The sequence below is a fragment of the Borostomias antarcticus genome, assembly GCF_949987555.1.
Source record: "Borostomias antarcticus genome assembly, contig: scaffold_128, whole genome shotgun sequence".
NCBI lineage: Eukaryota > Metazoa > Chordata > Actinopteri > Stomiiformes > Stomiidae > Borostomias > Borostomias antarcticus.
This window is the reverse complement of record NW_028175670.1, coordinates 225,599-238,826: the sequence shown is the minus strand read 5'-3', so window position 1 is coordinate 238,826 and position 13,228 is coordinate 225,599.

The following is a 13,228-nucleotide window of genomic DNA, read 5'->3' as shown; positions in this document are numbered from 1 at the left end:
GTCTCCAGTGGTTCATCCACATCGTTCAGAGCTCCCTCTCCGTCACCGTGGCGCTCATCTACTGGACCGTCAACTACCCCGTGACCCATCGCCCCGTGACCGCCTTCAGCATCAACCTCCATGGGTTCAACGCCTTCCAGTGCGTGCTGGACCTGGCTCTGTCCGCCACCCCCTTCCACCTCTGCCACCTGCTGTACGCGCTGCTCGCCGGCGCCCTCTACATCCTGTTTCTGGTACTGTACTGGCTGGCGGGCTTCACCAACCTAGACGGGAAGCCCTACGTCTACAGCGTGTTGGACTTTGGGGAGCACCCCCTGGTGGCCGCGCTGTGCGTGCTGGGCTTCTGTCTGGTCTACCTGCCCACCTGCCACTTCGTCCTGTGGAACGTGTGCGTGCTGAGAGAGCGGCTGGCGGCGCGGCCGAGGGGGAGGCCGGCGGTCCTCCAGAGAGAGATGTGGTGGTGGGGGGCCGTGGGGGGCTGGCTGGCCTGTCGGCCCCTGCCCCGCCTGGAACCCGCCGCCTCGGTGTTCGGGCCCGCCGCGGGGGGACACGGCGAAGAAGAACCACCATCACCTCTCCCCATGGCTGCCTGCAGCTACCACGCCGTCACGGCTTCAGAATGAGGCTCCATGTATGGACAGACTGATTACTGCATTCAGATGACCGTGGTCACTGATCACTTAAACTGGACACAAAACTGTTAACTGGAGAAAAGTCTTAATTTTCTTGTTTCTTTTTCAGTTATGTCTTCCCAATAGTACCACTGGGAGGCACTAGTATTCCTTCTAATCTTGTGACACAATCAAAAACCTATTATATCGATGGTACAAACTCAACTCAACTGGTTAGTTATATGCAGGTATCCATTATTGTCTTTTTATTATCATTTCCAGGGTTGATGGTGCTGTCATGAATAATGTAATGTAAACAGTGATTTCAATAATTATTAGATTGTTTTTTGAGGCGTTTGTATGTTTGTTTTGTTTGCAGTGCAATTGTCCTAGATTACCATTTAGAATGGGTTGTCCTAGATTACCATTTAGAATGGGTCGTAACTGCCAGCCAGTTTAATAAAATGATGCCATCCAAATATTATATTTTGTTAGTGTTTGTCTTTTTACAGGTCACAGAGATAGATTAATAACATGCTCCCAGAACAACTTGCAGACTATCTTATGAAGGCTGCCTTATCAGTCAGTCACATAGGTGCCAGTCTGCTGAGCGTGTTTCATTTATACGCTGTTGCTCTTCATTCCTTCATATTATTTACCTGATGTCAATAAGAGATACCAGTGACGGTACGTCAGGGGTGGCCTAACGGTACAAAAACCTTTTTCCTGAGTCATCGTTATCTTTGGCGTTTCTCTGTGTCTGAGTTGACCTCCAGTCAATGCCATCACAGAGACGGACTGAATTTTGACCAATATTAGGATCCTTTGATGTTCTTTTTTTAGGGAACTTCCTATTTGCTCTTCATGGCAGTCCTTCCTTGAGTGATTTCTCTTATCTTACTGTTCATAAAAGCTGGTTGTGCGTTTCTTATCTGTTGGTCATTGTGGGAGTGAGTTGTTAGTGGGATGATTGTTTCTGCTCTCATAATAATGTGTTAGAATGTACATTTGACTGCAATGGCATTGGTCCATTCATTGTCCATTAATTTATTATTCTCCCTGCTCTGTTTAAGTCCTGAAAAGTAATACTTATGAAATCTGTCTGATGGTTTGCATGGGTGTCCGATTCAAGTGGATTCTCAAACAGTACTTGACAACATAGTAATCTGACATTCCCAGAGAATACATGGAGTATACTGTACAATATACATTCTCACTGATTGTTTTTTCCTGTCCTGTTTTACCACCAAGACTCACATTTTGAATGTGGTGCAAGGAGGCACTTTTCTATCCTTAGTGCAGATCCTTGTTTGGACAGTTAGATAAATAGACTTCCAGAAACAGTTATTAAAGTGGATGCTGCATGGGCGGCCGAGGACAATACTGCTTCTGTTGGCATTCCAAATTCTGTTTACTGTTTTGAACCTGTGTGTATATAATTTTCAAATTGGCACCGATGCTATTCATTTTTCAAACAAGTTGCTACAAATGTGCTCTTATGTTTGACGAAATACAGTGTCGTTGTCATGCTCAGAGTCCATTACCATTGTGTAGCTGCCAACACACCACTCTTCAAGTTGTCTAAGTACTGTAGCTTTGGGCTGTCTCATTGAATAGAGAAGGGATATGTCCCCAAAACATGTAAGCCTATTTGAATATTTTTGCTGAAAATACCACTCAGATTCTAGCATGTCTATATCCCTCTGTTTCAGGACTGTAGGCCTAGCCTACTCTGTTTCAGGACTGTAGGCCTAGCCTACTCTGTTTCAGGACTGTAGGCCTAGCCTACTCTGTTTCAGGACTGTAGGCCTAGCCTACTCTGTTTCAGGACTGTAGGCCTAGCCTACTCTGTTTCAGGACTGTAGGCCTAGCCTACTCGGCGGTCTGTTTCTGTGTCCGTAGCCTAGGTCTACCTTTAAACGCAAATGAGCTGTTGCTCGCTATCATTCCGTCTGCGCGCCAAGGACATTTGTAAAAAGTTAGTTCACTATTTTGGACTACAGGGCCTCGTCTCTTACATGAACCTGATACATAGTCTCTCTCCAGACTATAATTAAGTTGAATCGCTGCGCTCTGCATACTAGGTAGCCTACAAGTCTGTGCCACTTCGCCGCTCAAGCTGAGGGCGTATCGACGGTTCAAAATTGAAAGAGTGACAGGTCGTAGCAGCAAATGAGAGACGCTAGCACCTCTCCAAGAGTACCTTGCTGCGACAAAATGGCCGACCTCTGCAAGAGGCGCCTCCGCAGTTGACAGGAAATCACGTGACCTCTGCAGTTGACAGGAAATCCGTTGTTTTTTGTGAGCATGCGCAAGGGGCACCTCCACAATTGACAGGAAATGACGCTAGCCCAGGTTAGATGGGCGGGGCATATTATTGGGTGGGAGCGCCTGAATGTGGAAGTCGTTACTGATTGACGCAGGGATTCCTGCGAAACCAATGAATTGCCAAGATTTGAGCACCAGATTTTTGCATGAAGTGTCCCAGACCCATAGAGAGATCTGCAGCATGCAGTAACATAGCCTAGCTTACGTAGCGTCTCAGTGAACGAACTCTCAGGGTCTGGCGTTGAGACTACCTGACATGTATCTATAATTTCCCTGATCACCTCAGTATTGAGCTATTATTGTGCTTTTCCGAGACAGGAAACACATGGTGTAATAAAGTCAAAGTTAGCTGTATTCGTCACATACTACATCATACAGGTACAACGCGTAGTGCAATGTTCTTCTCTTAGCTCCTCTAACCGGACTCAATATTTACGTGAAATTTTATAAATCCGAAACCGAATGTTGAAACAAAAGTTATATTTGAAACAGAACTATTTGGCGACTGCACTACCTCATACCTTTTGCACTGTAAACGTCCGTAGTAGGGAGCACTTGAAGAGTGACGCTTGATCACAGCTGATCACATTCACCTCTTTACAAACTACTGTGGAAGTTGACAGCACATTGAGACCAGTGAGATTTTTACACCCTGTGCTTCCCGTCTCGGAAAAGCACATTTATCGTACTTTTTCCAACATTTCACTGGCCTGCAGACCTACTGTAGATAGCTCAATACTGAGCAAATCAGGGAAATAGTCTTTCAGGTTAATGTAAGACAGCCTGAGAATAGGCCCTAAAGTCAAAATAGTGAACTTATCCTTTAATTCTTTTCAACAATTCTTTTTTTTTTTCCAGATGGGCGGTGGTATAATTCTAATGAGTCCTGCTCTGATGTCAGACAAATCTGAATGGCTTGGACCTTTGACTGGTTTCCAGTAAACATACTGGGGTCAGACCCTGAAAAACATTGACCCAAAGTCACCATCCATGTTTGGGAGCCCCTTGTTTATGAGCTGGACATGGAGAACTCCTGTTTGCATTGCTCTCATGTAACCTGAGTGTATTAAGAGATCATTGCTCTCTAGGTACCTGAGATCAAGGTCTTTTTCCCTCTGTGTGTGTGTGTGTGTGTGTGTGTGTGTGTGTGTGTGTGTGCGTGTGTGTCTGTGTGTGCATGTGTTTGCTTGGTGGTGGTGGGGGCAAGAAAAACATGTCAAGATGTCTGTTGAACAAAATACAATCTGTCCAAGGGTGAGGGCTGGTGACAATCTTCTTTTAGAGGAGAAATCCTGTTACATTTAGGGTGGGTTTCACTCATGCATGGTGGTCTTTAGTGGTTCTGGTGCCCCAGGTTTCCCTGTGATAACATTTCCAACTCAGGCACACATGTTCTGAAGCTGTAATAACCATACCCACTGTACATTACAGTAACTGATCTGACCCATGTGGTGAACCATATCTCTGTGCAATCACTTTTCTATTATCATTGCTCCCCTGTTCTCTTGCTCACATTCTCAGTTCCTGGAAATGACAGGAATCAAACGTCCATCTCCAACCAGAGCAAGGTGTGTCCTGGGAGGAGTCTTTTTTTCTTGAATGCCCTCTCAACCCTTTTCCCTTTAAAGATACCAGGCCCTGCCTTATATATCCAAACAAACTGAGCGAGATTGGAAAGGCATGGGCTCTGGTCCAGCTCCAGGCCTGGGCGTGGGGGACACAGGGTCCATATGAGGGAGCAGGGGGTCGGAGCAGCCTGGGGCGCCTTGGACAAAGAACCTCTCTGTTCCAGGTGTTGGTTCACACAGGGGACCCCATTGGACCAGGCTGGGAGTGTCTGTTTGCCTAATGTTCTAGACCCTGAGTGAGCCAGAGTTTGGTTACAGGTCTCCCAATATCCCACAATGCACCGCCCGTGGCTCTCAGAAGGCTCTTATTTCCTCCAGTTTGGAACTGTGTCCGGTGTACTACCCAGCATTATTCATGATGCCTCCTGGAAAGATCCGAGCTATGATATGAACTCAAAGCCATCTGTGAACTCAACAACTCAACATGCGTGGCCATGTGCTGCTGAACTACTGTCTTCTCTCACGAAAGACCAACTTAGGCACATTTGAAGAATAGTTATAATTTCATACTGTATATATTTGTTTGGGGTTTGAGAATATGTTCAGATTTGTCATTATTGTATTGTGCGAATAAGCCCATGAAACCATCCATTATAGCACATACAACATTGGCACAACAAAACTGTATCCTCCTAATCTCCACAAACGTGATCAGACGTGTCCCTGCTTTACCAGCAGGCCAGGTGGCATGCCTGGTTCCTGGGCCTAGCATGCCTGGTTCCTGGGCCTAGCATGCCTGGTTCCTGGGCCTAGCATGCCTGGTTCCTGGGCCTAGCATGCCTGGTTCCTGGGCCTAGCATGCCTGGTTCCTGGGCCTAGCATGCCTGGTTCCTGGGCCTAGCATGCCTGGTTCCTGGGCCTAGCATGCCTGGTTCCTGGGCCTAGCATGCCTGGTTCCTGGGCCTAGCATGCCTGGTTCCTGGGCCTAGCATGCCTGGTTCCTGGGCCTAGCCTAGCCTGGTTCCTGGGCCTAGCCTAGCCTGGTTCCTGGGCCTAGCATGCCTGGTTCCTGGGCCTAGCATGCCTGGTTCCTGGGCCTAGCATGCCTGGTTCCTGGGCCTAGCCTAGCCTGGTTCCTGGGCCTAGCATCCCAGGACAGACGACCACATTCCCTTCTCTGTGTGCTGGTTCCTCCCCCCGCTGACATCACATGGCTTTGATGTGTGTGTACTGATGAGATTGGTCCAACATTGACGCAGGGAGGGGGTATTAATTAAAGACTTGTTCTACCTCTGAGACATCAAAATCCCTTTATTCATTGTTTTCCCACCTTTGATCCTTGAGGTGTTTTCAGTTCCTTCACTGAACACACTTCACCATGAACTCTGGCTGAGGACAAAGGGTTTCCCAAGATCCTCTCTGTTGGTTCTCTGGTTTTAAAAGAGTGGAGACGCTGTAAATAAGTCATTTTGTGCCTCCATATTACTGCAATTAAAGTTTTGATGATGATTTGTCCATTCCCAGTAAGCCATCATAACTGTGATGCCGCATGACTACACATCTAAGGCCTGTTCCGCAGAGTCTGACTTTTCATGTGGCTTAAGGGCCTCACTCAACGGTCAAATTCAATTTGGTTGACGAAAATAATACAGTTGAAAAATATAACATGTAGACATTAAAGCAATACATTGCAAAATTTGGACCTTTACAAACATGTCTGGTGCTAATTCTCCAATTAGATTTACTAAAAGTAAGCTGAATCGTCCAAACAGTCTACTCAGAATGATAATACATTGACATTTATACAACGGTATAGATCCGGTCCATTGTCTCTATTGGTCAGTTTGCATTCCAGCCGTGGTGATAACCACGATATCCCCACGCTAACATGATAACCACGATATCCCCACGCTAACATGATAACCACGATATCCCCACGCTAACATGATAACCACGATATCCCCACGCTAACATGATAACCACGATATCCCCACGCCATGGTGATAACCACGATATCCCCACGCTAACATGATAACCACGATATCCCCACGCTAACATGATAACCACGATATCCCCACGCTAACATGATAACCACGATATCCCCACGCCATGGTGATAACCACGATATCCCCACGCTAACATGATAACCACGATATCCCCACGCCATGGTGATAACCACGATATCCCCACGCCATGGTGATAACCACGATATCCCCACGCCATGGTGATAACCACGATATCCCCACGCTAACATGATAACCACGATATCCCCACGCTAAAATGGAATGTTTGCACATCTTTTAATAGTATCTCTTATTAGAAGCCTATATGATGATGATGATGATGATGATTAGGAGCCTGTATGATGATGATGATGATGATGATTAGGAGCCTGTATGATGATGATGATTAGGAGCCTATAGATCAATGTTTACAAAGATCTACTGTAGCATTGTCGTTGCCTGGCAACGTTCCCTTTATTAGCAGAAGTATCCGCAAATGATTAACAAATAGTTCCATTAAAAATACATTTTAAAGTTCGTATCGTCTTTCTTTTTGAAATATTGACAGATAAATGTGGCAACCGTTGTATGAAAGCATTATGGAAGTCGAAGCCGTGGGAGGTCACGGATATGGCCACGGCTAGCGGGAGTGGTTATTCACGACGCGCAGCGTCGTTCTCCCCAGTTTTTGTGTCCTTTATAACTTCTTCATACTTTGTGCTAGAAACTTCATTCAAACTTTAAAATGTTCACGGTGTTTAGCTCTTTAATGGATGTATTCAGACTTTTGATATTTTTAATAGTTTTTTAGTAATTTAACTTTTAATAGTAATTTTTGTGCCATTGAAATAAAGGTACAGGCACCCTTTTATAACTGTTTTATAAATGTTGTAGCACAGAACTCATCAAAAGTGGAATAGAGACACATGATCTTCACTGGTGGGGGCCGGTGGGTAGCCCGGAGAGGAGTACACCGTCCCTGACTGGCTATGACCGAAAGAGGCGGAGCCTTGCCTTCACGCTACTATTCATGCCACAAAACCCACTTTTCAGCCCCTGAGTGGGCTAGAGACACACCGTCTTCAATGGTGGATGAATGGAAATTGACTGGAGGTCACTGTACTGTCCCCGACTAGCTGTGACCCAAGGGGGCAGAGCCTAACCAGCACGCCACTATCCACGCCACGGGCCCCACAACTCAGCCCCTGAGTGGGCTAGAGACACATGGTCTTCACCGGTGCGGGCGGGTAGGTGGCCCGGAGAGGGGTACACTGTCCTCGACCAGCTCTGACCTGAGAGGGTGGAGTCTCGCCACCACGCCACTGTTCACGCCATGGACCCCACAATTCAGACCATGAGTGGGCTAGAGACGCACGGTCTTCGCCGGTGGGTGCATGGAGATTCCCCAGTCTGTAGTAGTACTAGCAGTAGCTGTTACATACAGCTGCAGCAGCTAGCCCACCTCACATTTTCTTCAGGAAATGTACTTTCTAGTTTCATTTGGTATACAATGTCACAACTGTCTCTTTAAAAACGGGCCCACACACACACACACACACACACACACACACACACAGCTTTAGCCATTACTGATGTATCGTTACAGATTAATCATTCAATGCCTCTATTGAATGTCTCTTATTGTAGGTTGGAACATCTGGATGAGATCACCCAGAGCAGTCAGCCCTACCTCGTTGCCGTGGGAGCCACAAGGAGCAACCTTCATGCATTCTTCATCGTGATCGTCAAGCATGGACTTCCCTGTAAGGCGACGGGTGCAGTGGGAGCCTTTGATGAGCTCTTCATATAAATGTCATATGCAAGGAATGACACGGCTGGTTTTATTGTGCCTATTGCTTTCCCTGGTGAGATATGCATGCTGCTTTCCCTGGTGAGATATGCATGCTGCTTTCCCTGGTGAGATATGCATGCTGCTTTCCCTGGTGCATGGTGCATGGTGCATGGTGCATGGTGCATGGTGCTTTCCCTGGTGAGATATGCATGGTGCTTTTTTTACTTTTTAGTTGTTGTATTGTTTAATCTGATGAGTATGAACTTGAACATGGTGCTGTTTTTACTACACAATGTTTTGATGACTTTTATATAAATACATTATATTTTTGTGTAACTAAATGTTATTTTGTAGTTGTCATTCATTACTATAGTAATTCAATAGCACTGTTATGAAAGAGAAAATAACACTGAAGAGACAAACAGTGAACAGTGATTATATTACTCTCAACAGTGTGATTATATTACTCTGAACAGTGTGATTATATTACTCTCAACAGTGATTATATTACTCTCAACAGTGATTATATTACTCTCAACAGTGATTATATTACTCTGAACAGTGTGATTATATTACTCTGAACAGTGTGATTATATTACTCTCAACAGTGATTATATTACTCTGAACAGTGTGATTATATTACTCTGAACAGTGATTATATTACTCTGAACAGTGTGATTATATTACTCTGAACAGTGTGATTATATTACTCTCAACAGTGATTATATTACTCTGAACAGTGTGATTATATTACTCTCAACAGTGATTATATTACTCTGAACAGTGTGATTATATTACTCTGAACAGTGTGATTATATTACTCTCAACAGTGATTATATTACTCTGAACAGTGTGATTATATTACTCTCAACAGTGATTATATTACTCTGAACAGTGTGATTATATTACTCTGAACAGTGTGATTATATTACTCTCAACAGTGATTATATTACTCTGAACAGTGTGATTATATTACTCTCAACAGTGTGATTATATTACTCTGAACAGTGATTATATTACTCTGAACAGTGTGATTATATTACTCTGAACAGTGATTATATTACTCTGAACAGTGATTATATTACTCTCAACAGTGTGATTATATTACTCTGAACAGTGTGATTATATTACTCTCAACAGTGATTATATTACTCTGAACAGTGTGATTATATTACTCTCAACAGTGTGATTATATTACTCTGAACAGTGATTATATTACTCTGAACAGTGTGATTATATTACTCTGAACAGTGTGATTATATTACTCTCAACAGTGATTATATTACTCTGAACAGTGATTATATTACTCTGAACAGTGATTATATTACTCTCAACAGTGATTATATTACTCTGAACAGTGTGATTATATTACTCTCAACAGTGATTATATTACTCTGAACAGTGTGATTATATTACTCTGAACAGTGATTATATTACTCTGAACAGTGATTATATTACTCTCAACAGTGATTATATTACTCTCAACAGTGATTATATTACTCTGAACAGTGTGATTATATTACTCTCAACAGTGTGATTATATTACTCTGAACAGTGTGATTATATTACTCTCAACAGTGATTATATTACTCTGAACAGTGTGATTATATTACTCTGAACAGTGTGATTATATTACTCTGAACAGTGTGATTATATTACTCTGAACAGTGTGATTATATTACTCTGAACAGTGTGATTATATTACTCTCAACAGTGATTATATTACTCTCAACAGTGATTATATTACTCTGAACAGTGATTATATTACTCTGAACAGTGTGATTATATTACTCTGAACAGTGTGATTATATTACTCTGAACAGTGTGATTATATTACTCTCAACAGTGATTATATTACTCTGAACAGTGATTATATTACTCTCAACAGTGATTATATTACTCTCAACAGTGTGATTATATTACTCTCAACAGTGATTATATTACTCTGAACAGTGATTATATTACTCTCAACAGTGATTATATTACTCTGAACAGTGTGATTATATTACTCTCAACAGTGTGATTATATTACTCTGAACAGTGTGATTATATTACTCTCAACAGTGTGATTATATTACTCTGAACAGTGATTATATTACTCTGAACAGTGTGATTATATTACTCTGAACAGTGATTATATTACTCTGAACAGTGATTATATTACTCTCAACAGTGATTATATTACTCTCAACAGTGATTATATTACTCTCAACAGTGATTATATTACTCTGAACAGTGTGATTATATTACTCTCAACAGTGTGATTATATTACTCTGAACAGTGTGATTATATTACTCTGAACAGTGTGATTATATTACTCTGAACAGTGTGATTATATTACTCTGAACAGTGTGATTATATTACTCTGAACAGTGTGATTATATTACTCTGAACAGTGTGATTATATTACTCTGAACAGTGTGATTATATTACTCTCAACAGTGATTATATTACTCTGAACAGTGATTATATTACTCTCAACAGTGATTATATTACTCTCAACAGTGTGATTATATTACTCTCAACAGTGATTATATTACTCTCAACAGTGATTATATTACTCTGAACAGTGTGATTATATTACTCTGAACAGTGTGATTATATTACTCTCAACAGTGTGATTATATTACTCTGAACAGTGTGATTATATTACTCTCAACAGTGTGATTATATTACTCTCAACAGTGTGATTATATTACTCTGAACAGTGTGATTATATTACTCTGAACAGTGTGATTATATTACTCTGAACAGTGTGATTATATTACTCTGAACAGTGATTATATTACTCTGAACAGTGTGATTATATTACTCTCAACAGTGATTATATTACTCTGAACAGTGTGATTATATTACTCTCAACAGTGTGATTATATTACTCTCAACAGTGTGATTATATTACTCTGAACAGTGTCCTACTGGGGGACTTCAATGCACACGTAGGCAATGATGGAGAAACTTGGAGGGGCGTGATTGGGAGGCATGGCCACCACGATCTGAACCCGAGTGGTGTTCTGTTGTTGGACTTCTGTGCTAGTCACGGTTTGTCCATAACAAACACCATGTTCGAACACAAGGATGCCCACAAGTACACCTGGCATCAGAACACCTTAGGCCGAAGGTCGATGATCGATTTCGTTATCGTATCATCTGATCTGAGGCCATGCGTTTTGGACACTCGGGTAAAGAGAGGGGCAGAGCTGTCCACTGATCACCATCTGGTGGTGAGCTGGTTTCGATGGCGGGGGAAACTTCTGGACAGACCTGGAAAACCCAAGCGTGTAGTGAGGGTGAACTGGGAACGTCTGGAGGAAGAGCCTGTCCGGAGAGATTTCAATTGCCACCTCCGGCGGAGTTTCTCAGGCATCCCTGTGGAGGTTGGGGACATCGAGCATGAGTGGTCGGTGTTCAAAGCCTCCATTGCTGAAGCTGCGGCTGGGAGCTGTGGCCTGAGGGCCATAGGTACCTCAAGGGGCGGTAACCCTCGGACACCGTGGTGGACAGCGGTGGTGAGGGAAGCCGTCCGACTGAAGAAGGAGGCCTTCCGGGTTATGTTAGCCCGGGAGACCCCAGAAACAGTTGCAGGGTATCGACTGGCCCGGAGGGCTGCGGCTTTGGCCGTGACCAAGGCAAAGCAGCGGGTGTGGGAGGAGTTCGGAGAAACCATGGAGAAGGACTTTCGGTCGGCACCAAAGTGTTTCTGGAAGACCATCAGACACCTCAGGAAGGGAAAGCGGGGGACCATCCAAGCTGTATACAGCAAGGAGGGGACACTGCTGACCTCAACTGAGGAGGTTGTTGAGCGTTGGAAGGAGCACTTTGAGGAACTCCTGAACCCGACTAATCCACCCTCTACGATCGAGGCAGAGCCGGAAGATGATGGGGGGTCGTCAATGTCCTTGGAGGAGGTCACTGAGGTAGTCAAACAACTCCACAGTGGCAGAGCCCCAGGGACTGATGAGATCCGTCCAGAAATGCTGAAGGCGCTGGGTGTAGAGGGGCTGTCTTGGTTGACACGCCTCTGTAACACTGCGTGGAAGTCTGGGTCAGTGCCGAAGGAGTGGCAGACTGGGGTGGTGGTCCCAATATTCAAAAAAGGGGACCAGAGGGTGTGTGCGAATTATAGAGGCATCACATTACTCAGCCTCCCAGGGAAAGTTTACTCCAAGGTGCTGGAAAGGAGGGTCCGGCCGATAGTCGAACCTCAGATCGAAGAGGAACAATGCGGATTTCGTCCTGGTCGTGGAACTACCGACCAGCTCTTCACTCTCGCAAGGATCTTGGAGGGGGCTTGGGAGTTTGCCCAACCTGTCTACATGTGTTTTGTGGACTTGGAGAAGGCTTACGACCGGGTCCCCCGAGAGGTCTTGTGGAGAGTTATGCGGGAGTATGGGGTGAGGGGGTCCCTACTTAGGGCCATCCAATCCCTGTACACCCAGAGCGAGAGCTGTGTCCGGGTCCTCGGCAGTAAGTCGTCTGCCTTTCCGGTGGGTGTTGGCCTCCGCCAGGGCTGCGCTTTGTCACCAATCCTGTTTGTGATTTTCATGGACAGGATATCGAGGCGTAGCCGGGGGGAGGTGGGTTTGCAGTTCGGTGAGCTGGGGATCACGTCACTGCTTTTTGCAGATGATGTGGTCCTGATGGCATCAGCTGCCTGCGACCTCCAGCACTCTCTGGATAGGTTCGCAACTGAGTGTGAAGCGGCTGGGATGAGAATAAGCACTTCTAAATCTGAGGCCATGGTTCTCAGCAGGAAACCGGTGGCCTGTCCGCTCCGAGTAGGAAATGAGTCCCTACCCCAAGTGAAGGAGTTCAAGTATCTGGGGGTCTTGTTCACGAGTGAGGGAACCATGGAGAGGGAGTTTGGCCGGAGAATCGGAGCAGCTGGTGCGGTTCTGCAGTCGCTATACCGCACTGTTGTGACG